Below are 26355 nucleotides of genomic sequence, written 5' to 3'. Positions count from 1 at the left end.
ACTTGAACGAAGGAAGTATGTGAGGATCTGTGCGGGCGTGTGTTTAATCCCACATCGGTTATTCACTAGGTAGATCTTGGGTACTTATACAGCATCAAGGAATCCCAATAATACCTTTCGGCTAGCCATTTTGAATGATGTCCTAATAAAATAGTATCAGAGCGGACTCAACCCATAACCTATGTAGACTAGGGGACACTGTGGTACGGATCTATTAGGGCTGACCACAAGCCAATCGTGGTGTTTGTGATTAGATTTGAATGGATTTGAATTTTTAGCCTGATGAAGACGTCGGGGCTTGAATGGGGGGAGCATGTGAGGATCCGTGCGAGCATATGTTTAGTCTCATATTAGTTATTCGCTGGGTAGATTTTGGATACTTATACAGGATCAAGAAATCCAAATAATACTTTTCAACTAGCCATTTTGGCTGAGGTCTTGAATTGTTACACATGCAGCGTGTTCTACCATACGAAACTTGTAACAGAGGCCATTGCAGAATCCTTCGAAATCCTGATTCAAGCTTAATAGGGTATTTGTACATCTGAGAGATCTCTCCAACCAGCTCCTAATGTAATGTAGTCTCGAACCTTTGGTTGGCACAAAAGAGAGGCCTCTCATAAAACGTAGTGTACCTGTACCTATTTTCTTGGTATTTATACAAGTTAATGACACACCATGGGGAGATTGATGCTGAAGATGGTAGCATCTGCACCAAACTTCTTTTATTCTTCCATATTTTCAGAAGCAATAACATTTTGCTGCCAAAAGCCATATAAGATTTTACAAGCAATTTTTTTTTAAAAAAAAAGTTTCATTATTTAGTCCAGTTCTCTTTTTTTTTTTTGGATATTTGGAAACAAAAATTTCAAGAATAGTGGAAAGGAGTACCAAACAAGCCCTAAACTTCATATTTTTTCCAAAGAGTCTAGAAAACAGGGGATAACATATTAATTAGTTATAGTATCACATCTATTTGTATGACACATTATAAAATAGTCAAATTGGATGCCACTAGCCAAATTTTATTTGCTGCATATCATCTCCCATGAGGAAAAAAATCAGGTGACGAGGAATGCATTAAAGGTCGTATGGCTCAAGATGTTATTTGCGTTCAATAAATTGGTCGGTTAAAGAGTGTGCCTATATTATGTGCATGGACATGCACATTAGACATGTCCATGCACACCCATGCATGCCCTTATTTGCTAACTAATCAATCCCAAAACCTTCAGCTAATATGAAAAAGGACAACAGTATATATTTTCCAGGCTTCACATCATTCACTATAATGGCAGATAATGACCTTTAAAATGGTCGCTTTTTATTTCTTAATATTTCCAGTTGATGCAGACCAGGCAAATGGAAGCCATTCTTTTTAAAAATTATACCAGTAAAATAATCATAGCATGGACCCTTTATTGGAGGGGTGCCAATTTCTTTTCTAGACCTTTCTCTTGATTCTCGTTCCTGATGCAGCAAAGGAAGATCCACCTGTCCTAAAACATGCATCAGCCAAAGGCAAAAATGTCTCTATCAAGTCCCACGTGGACATGGCGGCCATAGACATCAAAGTCTTCTCTTCTGAAAAATTCCAATGATTGCTCTAGAAATCTTCGAACCCCTAAAAGATTTATCTTTCTCTTTACAGTTTCAGATCATGTACATTCACCATGGATGCAAGACTAAAGAATAAGAACAAATTTACATGGCCCCATTCGCCAGAAGGACACTGGGTTTATTGAAAAGAACACGATATCACATGATTTTACCCATTTTCTGAATTACAAATTATAAGGTGCATGATTGGCTAGAAAACTTCATAAAAGCCTTTTTTTCTGGAGAAGAGATAGAAGCCTTAAATTTCCAAATTCACGTATTCCTTTCATGATCTTTTTTTTCCTGTGTTTTGATCTCCTTTTTACATCAATCATCAACTTTAAAACTTTACAAAATGAACAAAAGAAATAAAATTGTGTTTGAACTTAAAGCACCCTAAGCTTAGCGGGCCAGGCCTTCCTGCCTGCCTTTCCAAAAGTATTTCGGCAAAATTGCAAGGACTAAGCTGCAATAATAAGAACACATCTCAAGTAGAGAAGCAATGTAAGAATTGTATGAGCTTATAAATGGACAAGCAAGCAGACCTCAGATAAGCCGTGACATCCCATTTTAAAAGACCAGGATGCATCACATTTGTTATGGCCACAAGGCCCTCAAGCGGCCACACCTGTTAGGGCTTGCCGTGGTATATTACAATATCAGCATGCTGATTTTCTTTCTGGGAATAAAACTCCATGCAGGAACCTTCATGGCATGTAAGTTATGAACATCATGTACCAATTCACCGAGCAGCGGTAGTGTGTGCTCATGCAGCCCGACACATTCTGCAGCTTTTGGTCCTATAAAAGAGCTCTTGATCGATCATGCATTGTGTGGTATGTTCCCAAAGACTACGCATGCTCATAAGTGGAAAGCCGAGAATCTGACAGAACAGAAAACAGTTGTCTCCCTACAAAGAGCTGCAACAGTTGATATGTTGAGAGGTCAGAAAGCTGAAATAATAGTGGCTGCAACAAATGTAAGAGTTTGTTTATGCACTGCATGATGCAATGACTGCCATCCATGAGCAAGCTTTAGAGGGGAGGGGATGGGGGATTGGGTTGGGGGGGGGGGGGGTGCGACATGCAACCTCACAATGAATCAAGAGCTCGGCCTCAAGGTGCAACGAATAAGCCATGTGGATTTTCTTGAAAGGTTCATAAATGTTGGAGATGCATGTTAGAATCAGGTAAACAGAATTTGCTAAGATAACCTGCAATACCAAATATTTACTTACTGATTATTGTAAAGAAACATATGGATTCATACAATGGTGTGACATTTGAGCATAAACACAACAACGACATGCAAGAAAATTAGCTTGTGTATGCCTCTGATGTAAGGCATAATTTAACAAGCAAGGTGCATACATCACATTTGCTTCTCAAAACCTGCCTCATTCAACAGCCTCACATATAAACCTTACGGCATCATGAGAGTCTCTCACTCTTGAAGGGTAAGGGAAGCATCAACAAAGCCTTCCAACAGTGGCACAGAGTTAACCAAAAATTTCAAAAGCCGAGAAAGTCTCACCCTTCTATGTACATCCAAAACTTCTCAGCTCTTTCATTGCAACTCACCACCCAACAACAGCCACCCTCCCTGGGTCTAAGGTAATAGGGCTTGATGCCTAGCGGCTTCCTTTTACGGGTTTTCTACCGATCTCACAGGTTCACTCCCTTGAGGATTGTTCCTCGAGTCGTGATGCTTTGATTGTCGTCTTTCGAATTAAGGATTTTTCCGGCTAGTGTTCAGCCAATGGCTTTTGTCTTCGGGTGCCTCGCCTTTAAGGCTTCGTTCCACTCCTCTTCTTTCGCTCTCATCTCTGCCTTTCATCCACATCGATACCCCCGATATATCTCTTTTCCCACTCGTTAGGGCAGCGGTTGAGAGGTAAAAGCTCAAGTTGAGGCTGTTTTCCGAATCGTGCGCCGAAGCAAGGTAGTTCCTTTTTTCAGAGGAGCTAGGCAGGGAAGAGCCTTTAATTAAGGCTGAAGAATAAGAAGATGCCCATTTCTATTTAAGAAAGGGCGATAGGAATAAGAACACAAGCTTTTAAGGCTGAATAAGCCTACTTCCATGAAAGAAAGAAGGAAAGGGCTCATAGAGGGTTTGGCTCTACTCTACTTAGGTAGAGAAAGAAGATGAAAATAAATGCCATTCCAAAGAAAAAGAGGTGGTTAAAGAATGATTTAGATTTAAACCAGTAGCCAGGGCTGGCTGATAAATAAGAGGGCGACGGATAAGGTCGGAATGGCTAGCCAAGCAAGGACAGCATGGAAGCAGGTTTTTGTTGCCTTTGTCGCGAAGTTTGAAGTTTGTTCCTTATCTAGAGCTGATCTTTCCCGAAGGAATTTTTTCCTCGCCTATCTTTGGCTGCTTGTGAGGATGCTTCTGTTGGACCTAGTCGACCCCATGCCCGTTTCCCTTTCTCCCTTTCTTTATGTTAATTGAGGGCTCAAAAGACTAACCAAAATGTAATGAAATTGTTTCAAAGTCTTACTCTTTCTTGACGATATCATCCTGCAATTCCTTTTGAAACCTCTATAAATTCATCCAAGCATACCTGGAATCACCACAATTTGAAATAGTTCTTGGTCAGACAACTAACTAAGACGGTAACAGTCATAGGCTACCGCTCCCTTGCTTATGGTCAAGTTGGTGGTCCTTCTCAGGTATCATCGTCCCGTGTGTCCGAGAGGTCGCTAAGAGACTCATGGATAGTTTGAAAAGAACAACGCCTGTCTTCGCAAGTCATTCTCGACCTTATTAACTTCAAAAGAAATGATCTGGGAGGAGGACTAGGCGACGCAAGAATTCGTATGAGTGATAAGCTATATCACAAATTTGAGTAATATTCTCAACCATTGGTATAGGGATATAGTTGATTCCCCTTACGTATATAAAGGGTAGTGACTAGCGCATTCCGTAAACTAGTTTACGGCTCGGCTATTAACAAGATAAGCATACCAACAATATGCTTGCCATAGATGACCACAGTAGCTAGATGTATGAACCCAAGTTACATAAGAAAAGTGGCAGGCCAGTACTATCAAAGTCATCGTTGTTTGGCATTTGTGAACATCAACTAACCTTATAGAAGTCAAAATGTGTCAGGTCAGCTCTGCGTTGGGTTGTCAGATATGAGTCAGGCCAAAAAAATATTAAAAATAACCAGATTATAATCGGATTGCAGTAAGTAGATCCAAAACATGAGCTATTCTTGCAACAACCCATCATCCAAATAAGAATAACAGAATGGAAAAGAAACAGCCCTAATTCCATCTCTTCTGAAGCCCTTGAATCTTCTTGCTTTTTTCCTTCAAATCAGTGGATTTCCCAAGTCATTACCACAGCCAACGAGCCTACCATTTCTTCAAAAATAATGTTCTCAATTGCATCCATAGAATGTTAACCCAAAAAGCAAGGGTCTCACATGAGCAATGATTTTGGCTTTGATAAGGCAGTGGTAGAAGAGATTGAGAGGTGCAGTGACATCTTAGAATTCAGATGGGATCTTATAGAAAAGGAGAAGAGAGGGAGATCAGGAATGCCGGGTGAGGGTATCCATTATAGATGAGGCCAAGCATTGGTCATTTTTTTCATTCTTTCTTCTTTTGAAAAAGGGAGACAGAGGGAGGAGATTGGCAGATATGACATTCAAAAAAGAAAAGAAATAAAATTTGGAGAGGCAAACTTTTTCCCCTCCCCCTCCTCTACACAAGCCAAAAAGAGCATACGACACTAAGAGTTGGAAAGAAATGGAGGAGGACGTCAAATCTAACCCAGCATGAGGAAGAGACAAGATGTCTTCCCTTTTACCTCTTGGCTTTCTCCCTTTGCAATTCTAGGTTGAACAAAAGATCCAATCTAGACCACCTATGGTAGCCATTCTAGTATGAACAGAAGACCCAGTCAGACCACCCACGGTAGCCTTTTGACCGTCCAGCTCACCCCTCAAGACCCAACAGGTTGAAGAGAGGCAAACCAGAACCCAAGCTGATTTTAACTGGTTCCACTTTGCATAACCCAAAATCAACCCAACTATGAAAGGTTTTTAACCAAACCTGATTATCTGGGCCAAATGCAAGCAGATAGGCAAGTCCAGGACATAAATTGGTACCCCCTAAGTTCTGGTCCTCTAATATTAACTATGTTTTTTTTTCTGGTGGAACTCTAACAATAAGTATATAAGCTAATGATATTCAAGTATTTAATAAATAGAACTACTGTAAAAGATGAAAAAGTAGATAGAAGAACGGCAAATATGTGAAAAGAAAACGGGGAAAAGGAATGAAAATGAAAAATGCTGAGGCTAAAAAATCAACATCTAACATATTAGGTAGCTAGTATAAGAACATTTGCAGAACCTGTAACATTATTCATTTCCAAAAAAATTTTCTAAGTTTCCCTATAGGATTTATTGTAGTTTATATGACAATAATTTAACTCTCACTTACTTCGTACTACTCCAAGTAATAAAATATCCTGTACTTGAAGGCTTAATGTCCTAAGGTAGATAACCTGTCAAAAGACAATATGGCCTGAATAAGCATCTAAAAAACTTTAAGATGCTTAACGAATTCCTATAACAATCTTTCTCAAGACATCTCATAAAATAGCTCAAGGTAGCCCAATGCAAAATCAAAGGAGAGTACATCAACTAACTAGCAAAAGCAGGATGACTAATGTTATGCTTCGATTGGTGAAAGTTCAAAAAATTTTCCAAAGGCCAAGAGTTTAAATCTCGATAGTGGAAAAAATAAGAAAAAATAGGACAGACCAAGTTGGTAAGCTGCCAGGGTGGCATAGAATATACAAAGACCAAGCAGAACAACAATTAACAAGAATTAAGAGAAAAAATGAAAAAATAATAAACTAAAAATAGGCGTCTCAGGGCAACAGGCCATCCTAAGTGTCCGGATGCAAAGCTCCAAGTGGGTCCCGGTCTCTTCTGCCCAAGATGGACCAAGATGATGCAAAAGACCATAAGATCTAAAAGGAAGTAAAAAGATAAAAGTGTTAGAAATTAAGCTAGACCTTTTATTTTCCCAAGTCATTTATGATGTGTTGTTTCCCTATGTTTGTAATTCCTAAAAGTCAAATGTCTTTTGGTTTCCCAAGTGGCATGGGGAGATGGTTTTTCTCTTTATCAGGTGGTTATTTGATGCTTAAGGAATGCTAACGAGATTAATACTCTTAATCTCGGATTAGCTTTGGAGGGCCTATATAAGGGTCATGTAACTTGTTGTTTTAAATATATGAGAACCTGAGAAGAAAAGTTTATTTGTAGTACAACCCATTGGCTTGCTATTTTTTTCACTATTCATCAAGAGAACAAATTTCTTCTCTTGTTTTCTTCCCACAAAATTTGTTTGATTCCAATAAATTGGTATCAGAGCAAGGTTACAAGTTTATCTTGATGTCTTCCCATATGTTGCAACCACAACTTCCCAAATTCACCAGAAAGAATTATAGCCAATGGAGTATTCAAATGAAGGTTCTTTATGGATCCCAAGAATTATGGGATATTGTAGAGAAGGGTTTTGTCGACTTCGATAATGAAAACTCTCTTACTCAACAACAATTGCATGAGTTGAAGGACAATCGCAAGAAGGACAAAAAGGCGTTGTTTTTTATTTATCAAGCCGTTGATGAGGTTATCTTTGAGAGGATTTCTCAATCTACCACCGCAAAAGAAGCTTGAGAAATTCTATATGTTGCCTATAGAGGATCTGAAAAAGTTAAGATGGTTCGTTTGCAAACTCTAAGGAGTGAGTTTGATATGTTGCGAATGAAGGAGAATGAGACGGTTGAAGAATTCTTTAACCGTGTCACATCTATCGTCAATCAAATGAAGATAAATAGTGACCAAGTTGAAGAACAAACAGTTGTAGAGAAAATTCTACGAAGTATGACAAGAAAATTTGATCATGTTGTTGTGGCCATCGAAGAATCAAAAGACTTATCCACTCTAACCATGGAAAGTCTTTTAGGTTCTTTACAAGCTCATGAGCATCGTATTGTTCAAGCTACTCCACCCTCACTTGAGCAAGCCTTTCAAGCACAAACTTCAATTCGAGGTGGCCAACGTGGGGGGCGTGGAAATCTTGGAAGAGGAAGAAACATTAGAGAAAGAAATCAAGTACAAGAATATGGATCATCTTTCAACACAAGAGGAAGAGGAAGAGGAAGAGGCAGAGGTCGATCTTCTCTATCTCAAGTTCAATGCTATCATTGTCAAAAGTTTGGCCACACTATCAAGTTTTGTAGAAAGAAAATGACAGAAGAAAATAACAAGGAGACAAATTTCATGCAAGAGAAAGATCAAACTCAAGAAGAAGGTACTCTCTTTCTTGCCTGTTCGGCACAAGAATCTAATTCTCTTGATGTTTGGTATCTTGATAGTGGTTGTAGTAACCACATGACGGAGAATAGAAATGCTTTTGCAACTTTGGATGAATCTCTCCAAAGTGAAGTCAGAACGGGTGAAGATAATAAGCTTTTGGTGAAAGGAGGCGGAGATATTCTTGTCCATACCAAGAATGGTGACATTAAGCGTATGGCTAATGTCTTCTATGTTCCTGGCCTAAAACACAATCTCTTAAGTGTTGGGCAACTTTTAAAGAAGGGGCACAATATTCAATTCAAAGATGATTCATGTGAAATTAAAGACAAGAACAATGCTCTTATTGCCAAGGTGAAAATGACTCCAAACAAAATGTTTCCATTGAAGATGCAACATGGAGGTCTTCCTTGCTTCAACACCATCATCAAAGATTCATCATGGCTATGGCATCTGCGCTATGGGCACTTGAGTTTTTCCACTTTAACTCATATGTGTAAGAATCATATGGTGCGTGGCATGCCTAATCTCATTATGCATGATCAAGTTTGTGAAGGATGTGCACTTGGGAAACACCATCGACACTCTTTTCTGGTAGGAAAAGCATGGCGTGCATCAAAGCCTCTTGAATTGGTACACTCAGATCTCTGCGGACCTATGAGGACAACTTCTCTTGGAGGTAACCGATACTTTCTCACATTCATTGATGACTTCAGTAGAAAAACATGGGTGTATTTTCTCAAAGAAAAATCAGAAGTTCTTGATTTTTTCAAAACCTTTAAAGCCTTGGACGAGAAGCAAAGTGGTTTCATGCTAAAAACTTTGCGTTCCGATTGGGGTGGTGAGTACATTTCCCATGAGTTTGTGGATTATCTTTAAGCAAATGGCATTTGGCATCAACTCACAACTCGATACACTCCATAACAAAATGGCGTTGCCGAAAGAAAAAATAGAACCATCATGGAGATGGCTAGAAGCATGTTCAAATCAAAGAGAATAAGCAATCATTTTTGGGCGGAAGCTGTGGCATGTGTGGTTTATCTCTTGAACCGTGCTTCATCCAAAAGTGTTCAAGGGAAAACTCCTCAAGAAGCTTGGAGTGGTTTTAAACCTTGTGTTAGTCACTTACGAGTATTTGGTAGTATTGCTTATTCGCATGTGCCGGATGAGAAAAGAGGCAAGCTAGATGACAAATCTGAAAAGTGCATTCTTCTTGGTTATTGTGAAAATTCCAAAGCCTATAAGTTGTTCAATCCCATCACCAAGAAAATTATCATTAGTCAAGATGTCAACTTCAATGAAGAAGAATCTTGGGATTGGGATGGTGACCATAGGAATGAAGAATCAATCATGGTTGATGTTAATGAAGACAAAGAATTGAATGGTGGTGATGGTGCAAGAAATGAAGAGGATATAACCCCACTTTCCTCTTCATCTTCTTCTCCATCCTCATCATCATCCTCAAGTGATTCAAATGCTCCAAGAAAAACCAAAAGCATAAGGGACATTTATGAAATGTCTAGGAGACTCTCTGAAGAAGACATGACTAATTTTGCTTTATTTGCTGATGCCGATCATCTTACTTTTGAAGAAGCATCTCAAGAAGACAAGTGGAGGCATGCTATGGATCAAGAAATTGATTCTATTCAAAGAAATAACACTTGGGAACTCATGGAGCTTCCAAGTGGTAAGCATTCTATTGGTGTGAAATGGGTATACAAAACAAAGCTAAATGCAAACGGAGAAGTTGAAAAACACAAAGCACGACTTGTTGCAAAAGGGTACAAGCAAAAATATGGAATTGATTTCCATGAAGTCTTCGCTCCCGTTGCTCGCCTTGAAACAATCCGCATGGTTCTAGCTTTGGCGGCGCAAAGAAGTTGGAAAGTTTTTCAAATGGATGTCAAATCGGCATTTTTGAATGGAGTTCTAGAAGAGGAGATATACATTGACCAACCACCGGGTTATGTGAAGAAAGGTGAAGAGAACAAGGTTTGCCGGCTCAACAAAGCTTTATATGGCCTAAAACAAGCTCCAAGGTCTTGGTATAGTCGGATTGATGGGTATTTTCTAAAAAATGGCTTCAAAAGGTGTCCTTTTGAGCACACACTCTACTCAAAGGAGAACACTCAAGGTGATATTCTTATCATTTGCCTCTATGTTGATGACTTAATTTTTACCTGCAATAATCTTAGCATATGTGAAGATTTTAAAAGAAATATGATGCATGAGTTTGAGATGACCGACATGGGTCTTCTTCATTTCTTCCTTGGAATTGAGGTAAAGCAGAATAAAGATGGGATTCTTATATCTCAAAAGAAATATGCACGTGATTTGTTGAAGAAGTTTCATATGGAAAATGCTTCACCTGTAAGCACTCCAATGGAAGTTGGGTTGAAGCTAACTAAGGATGATGACAAAAGAATGATTGATGCAACTCTTTATAGAAGTCTTGTTGGTAGTCTTATGTACTTGACTGCAACAAGGCCGGATCTCATGTTTGTTGTAAGCCTAATAAGCAGATTCATGGAGTCACCAAGGAGAATCCATTGGGAGGTTGCTAAAAGAATCCTACGATATGTACGTGGAACAATTGATTATGGCATACACTATGCAAGAGTTTCAAATTCAAGCTTGGTTGGCTACAGTGATAGTGATTGGAGTGGAAGTATTGATGATAGCAAAAGCACTTCTGGCTTTGTCTTTCATATTGGTTTGGGTGCTATCTCATGGGCATCAAAAAAACAACCTATTGTGGCACTCTCTACGGCAGAAGCGGAGTATATTTCCTTAGCCTTGGCGGGTTGTCAAGCATTATGGCTAAGGTGGATTCTACAAGAACTCAAGCATTCTCAAAATGAAAGAACAAAGCTGTTTTGTGATAATAGTTCGGCTATTGCACTTACAAAAAATCCAGTCTTTCATGGAAAAAGCAAGCATATTCAAATCAAGTATCATTTTATTCGAGATTTGGTCAAAGATGGAGAGATTGAGATCAAGTATTGCAAAACGGAAGATCAAGTGGCGGATATTTTCACCAAGGCATTAAAAGTTGATGCATTTAACAAATTGAAGAAGAAACTTGGCATGGTCAAAGTTTAGCTTAAGGGGGGATGTTAGAAATTAAGCTAGACCTTTTATTTTCCCAAGTCATTTATGATGTGTTGTTTCCCTATGTTTGTAATTCCTAAAAGTCAAATGTCTTTTGGTTTCCCAAGTGGCATGGGGAGATGGTTTTTCTCTTTATCAGGTGGTTATTTGATGCTTAGGGAATGCTAACGAGATTAATACTCTTAATCTCGGATTAGCTTTGGAGGGCCTATATAAGGGTCATGTAACTTGTTGTTTTAAATATATGAGAACCTGAGAAGAAAAGTTTATTTGTAGTACAACCCATTGGCTTGCTATTTTTTTCACTATTCATCAAGAGAACAAATTTCTTCTCTTGTTTTCTTCCCACAAAATTTGCTTGTTTCCAACAAAAAGCAAGTGCAGTGTTACAGAAGATAGTTGTGAATGGCTCAAAATAAAGACAAGATAGGAAAGAATATAAGAAAGATAAAGAAAATAGAGCACCTTGATGAATGGCTGGTCCTTGATGGGGAATGCATCAATAAAACTGTCTTTAAGGAGCAGCAACACTTGAAAACATCATCAAATATTTTTCATGTCATACATAGAAAGATCTAAAGAATAATTTAAAAGGAAATTGCTGCTTACTAGCAGATGCATGATATGGTAAGTGTTTGCCAACCTTATCATTATTTGATTGCACATTAGTGATGGTATGAGACCGAAAATTAGAACAAAGGGATTCCTGGTAGCCTCTTATGACACCTAAGAAGTGACCAGCAGCTTCAGCCTGCACTTTCACCCATATTATTAGATTAGGAGCAAAGACATGAAGAATAAAGTGCAGTAAATACAAACTTGTAAAGAGAGGTGGCAGACCAATATAAAAATTTATAATAGGCCAAAACCCTCACCGTATAAAATCACACAGTACAAGAAACACAACATATGCACATAGAATTTATTTGACATAAGATAGCATCTCATCTGTCTTAAATTCATGGAATATCATAGACTGAGATTGCCTACTCAATCTCAAGTCTAAAAACAATAAGTGATGTCTCACTTTGGAAATAGATCTGCTAGTTCATCAAAAAATAGACTTACAAAAAGGAAGAGAGAAGTGGAAAGTGCATAGACAAAACATTCATAATTAAAATTGCAATCTCACTGTGCCTCATTTTACCAAGACAAACCATATTGCTAGCAATGTAGATAGCATACTCTTTCCATATAAGTGCCCTTAGCTGCAAACATCCGAAAGCTACAAATCTACAAGAAAACAACAAAGTTGGGAAAAACAGTCCACAGTACCAAAATATAGTGATGAACTCAGAGCCAACATCTTGCATCATGCTCTTCTAACTAATAAGAATCTAAGATGAAAAGCCATAATTCAGATTGCCAAGGTTCAAAGTTCATTAGCCCAATTAGCATCAAGAACCAGAAAAGTTCTGAAAAATCAGCACATAATGGATAAAGCAAGAACGAACACCTTGATTTATGATAAGAATGTCCAGTTCAATATTCAAATGAGATGGTTGATAATTAGAACTTAGGAGCCATCAATTAGTGAAAGAGATGGGGAATTGAGGGGCATTTCTGAAGCTACATGTAAAGGTTTGATTGTTAGCATTAAGAGTAATTGTAAGATAAGATGGGGCAATAGGGTTGGAGGTGTATTATATGAGAAAAAATACAAACAATATTCAAATCGATAAAAATTAAAAATGGACTCATGTCCACTATATCAATATAGTGTTAGTTGCTAGATGAAGAGGTGATGGTACAGATGACATTACGGGTGTTGATCATATAGGGCCACAAAATAGCAGTATAAGAGAGCCAAAGGGTGTCTGAGAGAAGAGAGCTCTTATTCAAACCAATATTAACAGAACATGAGATGAAGGCATTCAGATTGGTTGTAATGGCATGTGGGGAGTTTGAACGAAATAGTTGCACAACAAAGGTCAAAGGAATTGCAACCAGGCGCTTAAAGCTACAAGGTGTGCGTGTATATATATATATAAAGTACACACATACTAGCAATATCCTTTCAAGTTTCAATGACAAAATACAAGGACTATACATCTTTGAGGAAAGATACAAGGATTAAGGACTATGCTAGAATGTACAAAATGCATTCTCAACGGAAATAACAACGAAAAATAAGCCTAAAATGAACAGTCAAAGAGATACAGTACTGTCATACCATAAAATAGATACCAGAGTACGATCATTTTTGTATCTCTTGAATCAGTTATGCAATAGAATGAAGAAGGCAAACATAAAACTACTACAACTAGGAGGTTAGGGTGGAATAGTGCCATGAATCCATGCCTCACAGTTGCTGGTCTCCAGGATTGAAGAAAAAAAATTATGGTACTTAGTGAAACTTTGAATCTCACATCCACCTTGCTATGTCTGACGTGGTTGTGAATCAGGGGTGCATCAGAGACTTTAGATAAGTATCAAATTCTTTGGTTGAGCTAATAAAGAGTTTGGAGTATTCTAACCTAAGTTGCTAGAGAGAGGGTGCAGGAGTAGGTATGAGTGCAGGTGCGTGGAAGCGAATATATTCTAAAAACACTTTTAAGTAAGGAAGCACTAAAGAAATCCGTGTAGGCTCGAGTTTCCGAGGAGTTTCCAAAGCAGGTACAGTATCCTATGTGGAAGTTTCATGCTAATAAGGTTCTAACAATCCAACGATGACATGAGAACTTAGAAACAAACCTTTATTGTATCTAGAGATCAGTAAGGATGAAGGAATTTTAAAATAATTATCCAAATGTCATGTTTCCCATATTGCTGAGCTGACGTTGGAGTTGAGACGAAGATTATGTCCTAAACAACCCCTCGAATAATAATCTCTTAATGTTTTCAAATTTCAACAATACAATAATTTAGAAACTTATATAGTTAAAACTGTTCTTTTTTGTATGTGTCTCCTTATCTTCATATTTCCTGTTGCTGAGCCAAAGACTCAAATATGTGTCCACATCAATTCCTCATTCATGTCCATGAAACACTGATAGTTGTAATACTGAAAATAATGCAGTATTGATCAAAAGAGAAAGCCCATGCATAGAATATGAAAGTATGAGAGGTGAAAATTTTAAGGAGGATTTGTGACATCACAAGGATAGTTAGATATGAGCAGATCAGAGGAAGTGCTTATGTTTCACAAACAAAGATTTAGTAGTTAAGAACCCTAAATAGTATGGATACGTAAAATAAAAAATTACCAACACAGCACAAAAAGGACATAGACAGTTTTGTGTTTAAAGTTGACAGAGGGAAGGCAAGATCCAGACATCAAAGATAAAATCTAAGGATTGAAAAGACTAATTGATAGAGGAAGTAAACCCTTGATAAGTTTGTGGCAAGGAATGACTCATGATTCGGGCACTTAATTGTTTGAGATAAGTTTGAGAGGTCCATAATTTAAACTGAAGTACTTGAACTAAATCTCCTGATAGGCATTGGTTCCAAGTAATTTGCAAGCAAGCAGACACAGCATATCTTAAAAGAATTGAACATGTAAGATAGGAATGAAAGAATATTATGAGCTATATCTTGATTCAAAAGGGGAGGCAATCTGAAAAAATATGGTATGCTTACCTGTCCAAAAACAACTTCATTTAGATCACTCAAAGATAGTGTTCTCTCTATCAAGCGAGCCTGCATCATCCAGTTCAACAAATATGTGATACAATTTATATGGAAAAAAATTGCAGGAAAAAAGTCTGTTATATACTAAGAGACCAGGCATTCTTTTCTTGTTATGCATGAGATCCATTATATCATGTTAAAAAAGTTGAGCATTAGCTACAAGAATGTAGAACATTAAATGTATTCTGCACTTTAACTTTTCTTTTCCTTTTCAGCTGGGAATAGAATATAATTATAAGAACTAGCAGATACATCTAGAGCAAGAATATCAATAATAAATGATGACAAAAAGTTGTCCACCTCATTCATAATCAATGTCGTACATAGCATTACATTCATCTTTTACTTTTGGCACTCAGGAAAGCACAAAGAGATAGAACTGCAATAGCCTCCTTTAAAATGAACAGTGGATGAATTCAAGAAAACATTTTTTATGAGGGAAAAACTCATAGGTTAGTACCTATCATATTAATAAAGGCCCAGATGGAAAACCACAATTTCATTAAAAAAAATTCTGAAATAGGACATACTTCATCCTCAGCCAGTTTATCAACAGGGCGTACCAACCACTAGAATGTAGGCATCCTAACAAATTTGCTGTGTATCTTCATCCTAATTACAATAATCAATCTGCCAGTCTGGCACATTTTACCATAATAGCTATTGCAACTTAATAAGAATGACAATGTTTTTATACATGTAGAGTAACAAAAATAGAAGTGTATCATCTGGACAGGGTATAGCACAGTTAGAGAAGAGCACCTTGTCGCATGAGATTGCTTCCCACTCTTTTAGCTAATTTCTAAGAGTACATGTTCTATGGGAAGCCACAACAGCAAAACAATAGCCTCACTGCATTATCCTTACCGCATCAACATGGAAACAGCATCATGGATCCTGGTTTTGTTATGAACCTCTCAAGTTAGAATCCTGTCCCCCAACCCTCATCCAACTAGATCTTAAGTTTTGCCTGTTCTAATAATCCTGAATTAAGGAGTCATTGGCTTTAGAAGCCCTTCTTCTATTTCAGCACACATATAATAAACTTCTTAAAATATTTCCTACACATCACCTTTAAGTTATAGTGCCTCGACTTCTTATGAAATATAATCATATGCTGTCATCACAGAATTCATTTAATTACTCATGAATTTTCATGCAGTGACCACACCACAAAAATGATTGGACCAAAACAGACATAATCAACTACAGCACATGAACATTCTTCATCTTACCACTGCTTCTATCTCTGTATGGGAGGCTTCAGATTGTTCATCCTCTCCTTTATCTAAGGCTTCAAGGCTTCATCTTTGTCTCCACGCACTATAACAACACAAGACCTCACCCAAAAAAGCTAGCCAAAAGGTATTGTTTGGATTCAAATGTTGCAAGCCAGTTGTGGGCCAGCCCCTAGCACTGGCATTGTATGTTCTGTGTCAATAGGGGTGTAAATGATACTTGAAAACTCAGTAACCCGACCCAATTATTTTATAATAATCAGGTAAAGGTTCAAATTAAGTTTTTGATAACCTTATAGGATTGAATTCAAATTCTATATATAGGAACTTATTTCTTATTGGATCAAACTCAGATTTAACTATGTCAAATTTGAAAACATAATAACCTGAATACCGAAAACAAACTATGTATGTAGTATATATAAATGTAAAAATCTAAAGAAAATTTGCTACATTATTTGTGTTAATTCTTTTTCTTCATATTTGGAATTGCACCTTTCTCATGCATGCGCTCCTTAACTCACACTTGTTGCTATTTTAGTTCTAAAATCCCAACCAACATTTAGATTTTGATTAAGTTTCAATCAAACAAAACATACATAAAAATTTAAATCAGTTAGAAAAGTGATTAAATATTTTTAAAACCCAAGAATTTACTGCTCATATCGTGCTCCTTTTATATTGTAATATGGCACAAACTATTATGATAAGAGTCTTTGTAGTTTTGGAAACTGTTAACCCTTGGCTAGTTGGCCCATGAAAATCATGTGTCAGATTGAACCACAAAAAAACTTAATCCAAACTCGAATCAAATTACTAATCGAGTTTAGATGAGAGTTTGAAGCCCACTAATTTTGATGGATCCAAACCTAAATCAGAACTCGACTTTTCTTACCGGGTTTAGATAAGGATATAGCATAGATCCAACCCAAATCCAACCCGTTGACAGCCCCACGTGCTAATGCTTGGCACACTTGGCACACTCTAGCACAGCGATATGGTAGGTAATGGCACATAACCGGTACCATGCCGGTCTTGACCATACATATCATGTTCAAATCATGCCAAACAACATTTAAACCCCTGATGGCAAGTTAATTCTACTTATTGATGTGGAGGAGATGCCATCATTATGTTATAATATGCATACATTAAAATACCATTGGGCATTGTGTACATGTGATATGTTAGTGAAAATAAATATTTACATGCATCATGTGCTCATTTAGCATGTTCAGATGTTTCTGGTTTATATAATAAATGTAGTTTTAAGGAAGTGGACCATTTGTGAGCAAATTATAGGTACACTAGATCACTCCAAGTTATCCTCCTTAACCAATGTTTAAATATTTTAAGATGGCATACAGATGCAAATAAATAGATGAGTATAAAAGAATTATGCTCAAATCAATTAAGACAATAAAGCAACTCTCTGATCCTTCAAATCGTGTCAAGTGAAATATTATGATGATCCACAAATATATTCTACAAAAAGAAAATGAATGGTCAAAATTATCTTAATCCATTATTGGTGGCAGCTTAAGTAAGCCAAGTTGTCTTTGTTTTTTTGTTTTGATGACTATATCCCCAGATAGAGCAAGCATTTCAAAGTCCAACGTAGAAATTTGTTCAAGCTTTTCTAAGATTCCCTTCACCTTTCCTAAACTAGCACATATTACTAGGGCTTCCATATTCATTGTTGCAAATAACTATGTCATCCACAAATTCTCCATCTTTTCATCCTTTGTTGTTGCAATTACAAAAGTTCCTTTCCAATACCTGACCTCGCTTACTATTCTTTGTCCCACCTCATCCATTTCTTTTTTGTGGTTCATCAAGTCTCCATATCATCAACCTCATCAGTGCTAAGTACTTTGTACGGTACAATACCTTGAAGCGCACAAATTTTGTCTAGAATAATATTCCCTTCAGTCAACAGCATGTGTCAATCTTAAGGACACCAAGCACTCATGCCTAGTTCACCCACTCTTTGACAAGAATAGCATTATTAGATCATCTAAAAACCACAAACTTTGACTGAGACCTCGTGTTCCTAGCAACTCGAACAAAAATCGCACTCCATATAAACAACAAATCTCCAAACCTGCAATCCGAGCACTAAGGCCTTGAATTGTAATTAAATCTTCCCTAGTTCGCATCTCACACCACTTCGTTCTTTCAAGATTACAACCTAAAAATGGTTTCTTGGCAAATAAAGCAAAAAATAATAAAAAAAATAAAAAGAAAGGTAATTAAAAATGCCGACGCGTTTCAAAAAGAGAAACAATCAAAGGGTTTCCGACGGCACTTTAAAGCACTCAGGAGCCAGATCCGATACCACTGCTGCTTCTGATCAGCCATCACTTCCAAACTCAAAATCGTCTTGAAACCCTGCTCCCTACTACTGCTATTATTGTAGCTGTTGCTGTTGTTTGCCGCCGGGGCCCCACCTCCATGCCCGCTGCATCTGCCGACGTCACCGCTGGAAGCTGTTGCTCCGCACGTAACCCAGCTTCCGGAGCCGGGCGAGCGGCGACGAGCACTGGGACATCCCCGATAACGACGCGGCTCAGGTACGGGCTCTTCGCCATCGCCGCCGCCGCGCCATCCTCAATGGGGTGCTCCGGCGTTGCCTCTGGCGTCAAAGCGGTGGACAAGAAGGCCCGGTCGTTGGGCTGGTCCGGGACCGTCTCTTCCATCTCGATCCCTTTCAAAATCCCTCAAACGAGGCCTTCACGAGAGGAGGGTGGACAACTGGAGAATAAGGAATGGGGAAATTGGGAGCGGGCCTGAGAGGGAGATGTTATCCCGAGGCAATCATTCTAGGGATAGGAGGAATAGGGGAGGAATTGGAGAAGGAAATAAGGATGAGGAGGGACGTGGCGTTGAAGTGTGGGGGAGGTAGGGAGGCGGAGGGAGAGGAGAGGGGGTTTCTTGCATGTCTTGGCACGTGGTTTGAAGCGTATAAGACTAGGGGTGGCAAAATATGATCCGATCCGCCAATTCGATCCGTATTCGATCCGCCATAAACAGGTTTGGGTTTGGTCTAAACAGATTCAGATCGTAAACAGGTCGATCCGTTTAACCTATTTATTAATTGGATCGGATACGGGTTTTAGATGTCTGATCCGTTTAAACCGTTTAACCTGTTTAACTGTTGGCAGGTTAAACAGGTATAAACAGGTTAAACGGGTTAAATAGGTTAAATGGGTCTAAACAGGTCGGGTTGGACAGGTTAAACAGGTTGGGTTGGGCAGGTTAAACAGGTTGGGTTGGGCAGGTTAAACGGGTCAGGTTAGATAAACAGGTTAAACAGATTGGATCGGATTGGGTAAACAGGTAACCTGTTTATTAAACAGGTTAAACGGGTTGGGTCGGATTACCTCTTTAATAAACAGGTCAGGTTCAGGTTGTAATTTCTGACCTGTTTAATCAATAAGTCGGGCTTAGGTTTATGATTTTCTGACCCGATCCGTTTATAACCCGATCCGATCTGATTGCCACCCCTAGTATAAGTCCAAAATCTCTCTGATGGGGTTTGTTTCAATTGTAAATTTTATTATTGTCACACGCCGACTTGACAGAACTTGCTCTGTAGAAAGCTAAGGCAGGGGATATGGATAAATAAAGAAATAATGATATTTAAATTATTATTGATAAATTAATAATAAATAAAAAATAGATACATAAATTTGGGATTTTATGCCGATGTTTCTGTGAGCCACCAGTGGAATGTAAAAAATAATTTATGCATCCAACTGAAGAAAAAAAGAAAATAATAGTTACTTGCAGCAATATAAAAAAAATTTAAAAAAAATAGATATGCATACCTACCTTATTAATGGTCGACAATCTATGAAAAAAGAAAAAATGGCAGCAAAGATGTGGCTGTTTTTATTAGATCTTTTATTTAGTGATCGTAATACTCTTAATCATATCATGTTTTCATATATTTATGATATTTTTAGTTGAACAAATATTAGGGCGTGTTTTAAAAAGTATTTCTATATCATAAACCAAAAAAAAAATTATATATCTAACTCATCATATCCAAAAATATAGGGTGCGTTTCTTTTATATCCTCCCTTCTTTCCTTTTATAGATATAGCGGTAGGATAGTTGGATAATTTGTTTGCATTGTTTTCTTTTATGCAACAATAATACATAGACCCATTAAAGTCTCAGGTGCATGGGTAGTAATAAGTGTGATACTGTTATCCTAAATTATATTTTTCTGCATTGTTATCCCTTTTTTAAAATTTATACTCTTTACTTTTGAATAGTTACAATGATGAATATTTCTTTCCCCCACACTCTTCCATGAACATGTATTTACATTTTTATTTCATGTTATCATCATTCACCTAGATAGTTAGTCTTTGAAATTGATGATGTAACTACTTTACCACATCCTTTTGAAAAAACGTAAAAATAAAAATAGAGAACGCTCATCCATGTAGCTCATATTAAGCAAATCCAAATATATCTACAAGACCACAACCCATGTATATCTCATCTCAAGCAAATTTAGACATCTTTATATCCTTTCAAACAAATCTAAACACATCTACTATTAGAAGCATCTAAATTATTTAAACTATTTTAATATATTTTATTAAAAGTTTCTTAGTATATTTTAGACAAGTTGAATTTTTGTGGTTTAGACATGTATGTGCGGGTGCCATGCATGACTTGGTGTCGTGACTATAATATTATATTGTCACCATCTCTTGGGCATCCATGTACTTTATTTATATTCATATATTTTATATTTGTAATCATTTTTATTTTGAGTTCATTTGGCTTGATTTTATCAAATGCTTTTACCATTTCCACACCCAAGAGACTACCATATTTGATATTTGACTGTTGTAACTTTATTGGCACAATCAACAAGTCATTCTTCTATGTGGTGCTAATCATTCGTTTTGTGAGTGGCCTAGATCAACAATTGCAGAAGTTTATTTTACTAAGAGTTGGTTGTTTGTATGATTATTCAAACTTTGAGCAATCTCTCTCTTGTGTTTCTCTACTACTATTGAGTTCTAGGTGATTGCTACAATATTGTTCAGATTTGAGTATCACCTATTGCATGCACAGGTTATGAGAGAACTAATTTATCTTCAAAGGTCATCGATCAATAAATGCACCTTGTGGGGTGAATATGTCTTTTAGCACAATGTCCTAGGGGTATCTCGATCTAAAAGCCTTTCCTCTCCCTTTTATTTTACTACATGCTTACAAGCCTTTCCCTTAAATTTTGTCTATTATTTCCTACATCTACATAGTCATAGAAATAATTTTCCTTTGATAATCTAAACAACATGAAGGGCTATTTGTATTATTTGGCAGCTATTATGAATTCTACCTACATTCATTTTGTATCCTAGTATGTAGCCTAGTGTGTACCAAGGTTGTGTTTTTCCTAAACCATTAGAGAGAAAATAGGTCTTAATTAAGGCACCAAATGAAGTTCCTGGCCTCTATTTATTAAAATCCAGTTTGATTCTTTTTAGCATACATATTAGAGGATGCATAACAGTGTGCTCTCTCTCTCTCTCTCTCTCTCTCTCTCTCTCTCTCTCTCTCTCTCTCTCTCTCTCTCTATATATATATATATATATATATATATATATATATATATATATATTCTTTGTAGGATAGTAGTGGTGGTGTTGGTGTTGGCGAACTATCAAGTGATGCACTCCCAAACTATCAGCTCAAGTTTTAACATAAAGTGCAACAAGAAATTCAGAGGTAATCATCTCTTGTTGCAATATATAGACTAGGGCAGCCATGAGAATAGTAGCTTAATCACCTACTTGACAAGTATGTGAAGCCTCGAATCAACTTAAACTAACCATTGTACTTTGCATCAACAAGGTAGAGATGAGTCATAGCTTCGCTATTGATCCATGAGATAACGACGCTCTTTATATTTCAATTGGAAAGGAATTTCATGTGCATATGACATGCAGACCGTTTAATATATCATCAAATTAATGCACAAACGCAGATGGTCATTCGTAGCCTCTTCCATGGGACTAGCATCAGTAATTATGTGGTAGAAGGGTCATTCAAGAGCAGATTTCTGCGGCCACCTTAGCTATACATCAAAAATCCTTCCAAGATTGTGGCTCTTGCATCAAATCAGAGTGCATGGGACAGCCTTTTGGCTAAGCTTTCTGTTGTTTGATATTGACATTTAAAATCTCTCTCTTTTAAGGGCACTGATATCGTTTGATATTGATATATTATTATCGATCCATAATGATATGGTATGCCCTATACTGCTCAGTACGGTACAGCAAACCTTGATTCCATCTATATGACTTCACCCTCCATGTGAGAGTGGCGTGTTGGGCAAGTCCTTGAGTCTGGTTTCAAATCTTTCGCAATATTTAGAAACACAGATTTGACACTGGATGAAGTCTGGTAAATATAGAAGATAGAGTCGAAGATCTGGTGGGTGCAAACACACGGTCTAGATGACGTCTGCCGTAACTTTGTGACTCTTCACTCATTCATCATCTTTCTCTTGATCTCAACCAATTCCTAACTTACTGCCAATTGGTCTTCTATTAAGCTCTTTGGATGGTAAAAAGCGGAATAGTATTAAACTTTCTCTATAGCTTCTGATTGATATCTGGCAGGACTGCTTATCTTTTCTTGATAAGAATGCATTCCTACTTGATCCTTCCACAGCATCTGACATGGTAGCTGACTTCAACTATTAAGCTACTTCTATCTGAACTCATTTCAGATACTGGCTTGGATTTCAGCAATCATACCCAATGGAAATAAAACATAAAAGCAATCACACAAAATATATATCAGAGATGCCACTTCTTAAAGTAGCAACCAACATATTACAATGAATGATTGAAACAAGATCATACAGTATCCAGTTAAAAACCAGTTATAAAGAAATAGGACATAGCAATACTCTCACCACGACACAATTAAAGTCTTCAAGCAACAAGAAAATCTAGTTGTCTTGAACTTCTAGGCAGTTCTAGCATGATGTAGATGAAGCCGGTGCTGGCGGCAGCTCGAGGTAGTCGAACATGTCTGCTGGGAGGTCATCAAAGATATCAGGCGTTCCCGGGTGCCCGTCGACCCTCCTGATGCCGCTGTGTCCGGCTTCTAGCCCAAAGAACGGTAGCCCCTCAGGTGGCGCCATGCATGGACAGAGCTCTGGGCAAGCATGAACACCTGGGAAGTTCACATCCCCGAAAGCTGTTAAGAGTTCAGGTGGGTCCTCAGGCAGGACTGGAAGGTCAAGAAGCGAGTGTGGGAGATGCTCAAATGGCAGATGGGGCGGCGGAAGGGTGTTCGACAGGCACTGCTCCTTCTCCATGGCTGGTTCGAGCAGGGGCAAGGCTGTCTCGATGTCGAGTGGAACTGGGCTCATGATATCTGGCATTTGAGTAATCTTTGATGCATCCTGGCAGCATTGGCCATTGGAAGAATCTCCCTCAAACAAAATCAGATCCAAGGAGTGACCCTGATGACAAAAGGAGGATGAGATAAGCACTACTGGACTTTATATTAGCATCAATAGAGTCACATATTGCTGAAGATATATGCTAACCATAATTTTTTTTTGTTCGAGAGAGAGATAGAAGTATGATAACAATAGATATTGTATAGGATCAAAGCATTGCCAAAAAAACTTTCAACTAATATTGAATTATAAGACAGATATGTAGTATATATTTTACTGAGTTAAAGTTGATTCTGACATACTGAGGTTTTAAGAAAATGATCAATTTTTTTCGGGGTGCACCTTGGTCATGCAAAAAGACTAAAACAAGAAAACAGAACAGAAAATTCACCAAAAAAAATTGGAAGAATTTGAGAAGATTAGGATAGCAAAAATCGATTAGTAAGAAATGAACAATTAATGAATTGCTTTGTGAACTGTCTTGAATGGTAGAGAAACCATGGCCAATAAAAATTTCTGCATAATGAAAGACAATTAAGAAAACACAGGGTATCATTATTTGACCAAGCAAATAATTTCAGATTTATTGTTTCAATTCAAGAAAGAGAACAATTTGCGCAAATGCTCTACCAAGAAAAAGCCCATTATCATCTACTGTCTCTTCAGACTCAAATTAAGATTGTCAGCCACAATGCAGTCTTACCTCAAAATTGGACACTTCCTGAGACGAGATGGGCACCTTCCCATGATTCTTATTCGGCTTGGACGGCAGAGGCGCTCGCAGGATCCTCGCCAGCCTCTTCTGCCTGGTGCTCCAGAAATTCTTCACATCATTATCTGTCCTCCCCGGCAGATACGTCGCGATCCTCGCCCACTTGTTCCCGAACCGCGCCTGCAAGTCGATCACAATCCGCTCTTCCTCCGGCGAGAACTTGCACCCACTTCTCCATGCAGGCACCACCACCATCATCATCATTCAACAGCCAATCCAATTCAAAGCCCAACAACATCATCAAAATTAGCCATTGAAACCATTACGTAAGATTGCTTGTGCAGAAGAAAGAACTAAACAACCAAAGGCTATGATATTAAATGAAGAAAATGAAGTAGTTGTACGTTTTCAAGTCAGGTTTGAGTTTGTTGACCCAACGGAGGCGGCAGGACTTGCCGGTGCGAGGGAGGAGGCCTTTGGATCGAATGGAGCTCCAGTCGCGGGGGCCGTGCTTTCGAACGTACTCCATTAAAATTTCATCCTCCTCAGCCATCCATGGGCCTTTCCTCATCACCATTCCTCCTTCCTCTTTGCCGTTGCTCCTGCTGCCGCTACCAGAGTGACTGCTGCCGCCGGCAATACACCGGCCTCCTCCACAGGCTCCTTGCATTGCGTAGAATGGGAAAGAAACGATTAACAGACTAAACTTCTTTTTAGTCTTGTCTTCTTTTTTTTTTACTCTCTCTCAAATTCGTATCCCACTACCCCCAGTTACCCACTATCCCCTTAACTGCCAGCCTCTAACCGTCCCCCCAAAAGCACGGCCACATCTCTCTCCCCACTCTCCACCCCCCGGAAGAATGAAAGCACGGTTCCATGGCCATAAAACCCCTTGCGGTCATCATGCAATGGAGTTGTAATTTATATTCTTTTTGGAAGAAATGTGATGATTCGTTAATAAGAGATTGATTACTTATATTTTTCTGTTTGTTGATCTGGGTAGATGAAATCAAAGGCAATTTTGATCAATAAAATGGGATAGCCTCTCGAGCATTCCAAACTTGGTTGAGAGGTGGCCTTTCATACATGACACCTTTTAATTAATGTTCACTTCTATCGAGCAATCTAACAATTGTTATACTCATTAATCAAATGGTCATCATCAGATTATCCAACTACCAAGAGGAACTGAAAGTACAAGTACATATATATATGGGTGCATATTTATGTATGTATATAGAGAGAGGCATTGGCTTGACTTATTTATACTGAATCTTCACTTAAATTTGGCTGAGTCTTGATTGGACTATAAGATCTTATGTTGATGAACCGAGTTATTGGATATGCTTTATCATATTTAAAATATTTATACATAAAATTATGTGATTAGAGATTCTTAGCCTATGCATCAAGTGTTAAAAAAAAAAAATCCAAACCATTTGATAGGCTAAGATAGCTATATGTTCACCTTTTATATAGGTACCCGGAGAATTCAAATAATTTAAGCCAACCACCATATTGTTAACATTAATAGGGTAGAGATAATTAGTCATAGATTCAAAATTAGTTTAAGGGATGAAAATGCTCTTCTAAATTGAAATGCTTAAAATGAAATTTCAATAAAATAAAAAAAAGGAGTCTTTATGTCTCGTTAACGATTTCCTTTCAGCCAACTCAGGAACAATTAGTGGAAATACATTTATTAAGAGGATCACATTTATTAATTCTTTATCTTTGCAAGAGATTAGTGGTGGCATAAATGGTGATACATACAACTATGCTTGCAAAGTTGATTAGGTTAGGACTAAAGCAACGTGTCCTAATTTTGACCTAGTTTTTTTGTTTTGGATCATTATTTAGACCAATCTCTACCCATCTAATGAGTCCATGGAAAATTCTATGGACCTGTTGGGTCATTCATGCTAGGTAGGCAAAACATAACCCACACATAATTGGATGCATTTGTTGACAAGCTATGCCAAGTTTACAATCATATATAATATAAAATTAAATGAAAATACTATCCATCCATCTAGTACTAATACCAATAATAATATGGACAAGAAGTGGAGATGGCTAAAAAAAGAATTAATATCAACAAGAGCAAAAATCATTAATATTCAAACCTTCAATTTAAAAATAAATAACCTCGATATCCAAGTTTAAATCTAAACATCTAACCAAACGGGTTAAGTTGTGTCAAAAACCATCTAATATCTGATCCATTTAATACCTTGTTGGTACATGAGTTAGGTTTAGTTTAAGCAGG

At 37.7% G+C, this 26355-nt stretch overlaps 1 long non-coding RNA gene and 1 pseudogene across 6 annotated transcripts; both read right to left on the bottom strand.

Annotated features, from left to right (window-relative positions):
- Nucleotides 1-1852: 1852 nt before the first annotated feature.
- LOC103720155 (uncharacterized) lies at nucleotides 1853-18830 on the bottom strand. Of its 6 annotated transcripts, none has more exons than XR_015976301.2 (5): nucleotides 14639-18796; nucleotides 11700-11807; nucleotides 11522-11586; nucleotides 2145-2519; nucleotides 1853-2065 (listed from the first exon to the last, which is right to left on the bottom strand). It is a non-coding gene; the product is annotated as an uncharacterized LOC103720155 (long non-coding RNA). The 6 variants fall into 6 exon arrangements; XR_606088.6 differs by lacking the exon at nucleotides 1853-2065 and having other exon boundaries at nucleotides 2094-2519; nucleotides 14639-14698; nucleotides 15925-18796; XR_606089.6 differs by lacking the exon at nucleotides 1853-2065 and having other exon boundaries at nucleotides 2094-2519; nucleotides 14639-14698; nucleotides 18266-18403.
- A 3908-nt stretch (nucleotides 18831-22738) lies between these two features.
- Nucleotides 22739-24858, bottom strand: LOC103720160 (putative transcription factor MYB58 pseudogene; annotated as a pseudogene).
- Nucleotides 24859-26355: the final 1497 nt, after the last annotated feature.

The sequence above is a fragment of the Phoenix dactylifera genome, chromosome 3 (assembly GCF_051530095.1).
Source record: "Phoenix dactylifera cultivar Ajwa chromosome 3, Ajwa_hap1_PhDact_Kaust_v1.1, whole genome shotgun sequence".
Classification (NCBI taxonomy): Eukaryota; Viridiplantae; Streptophyta; class Magnoliopsida; order Arecales; family Arecaceae; genus Phoenix; species Phoenix dactylifera.
The sequence above is the reverse complement of the archived record's forward strand: the minus strand, read 5'-3'. Positions and strand labels throughout refer to the sequence as shown.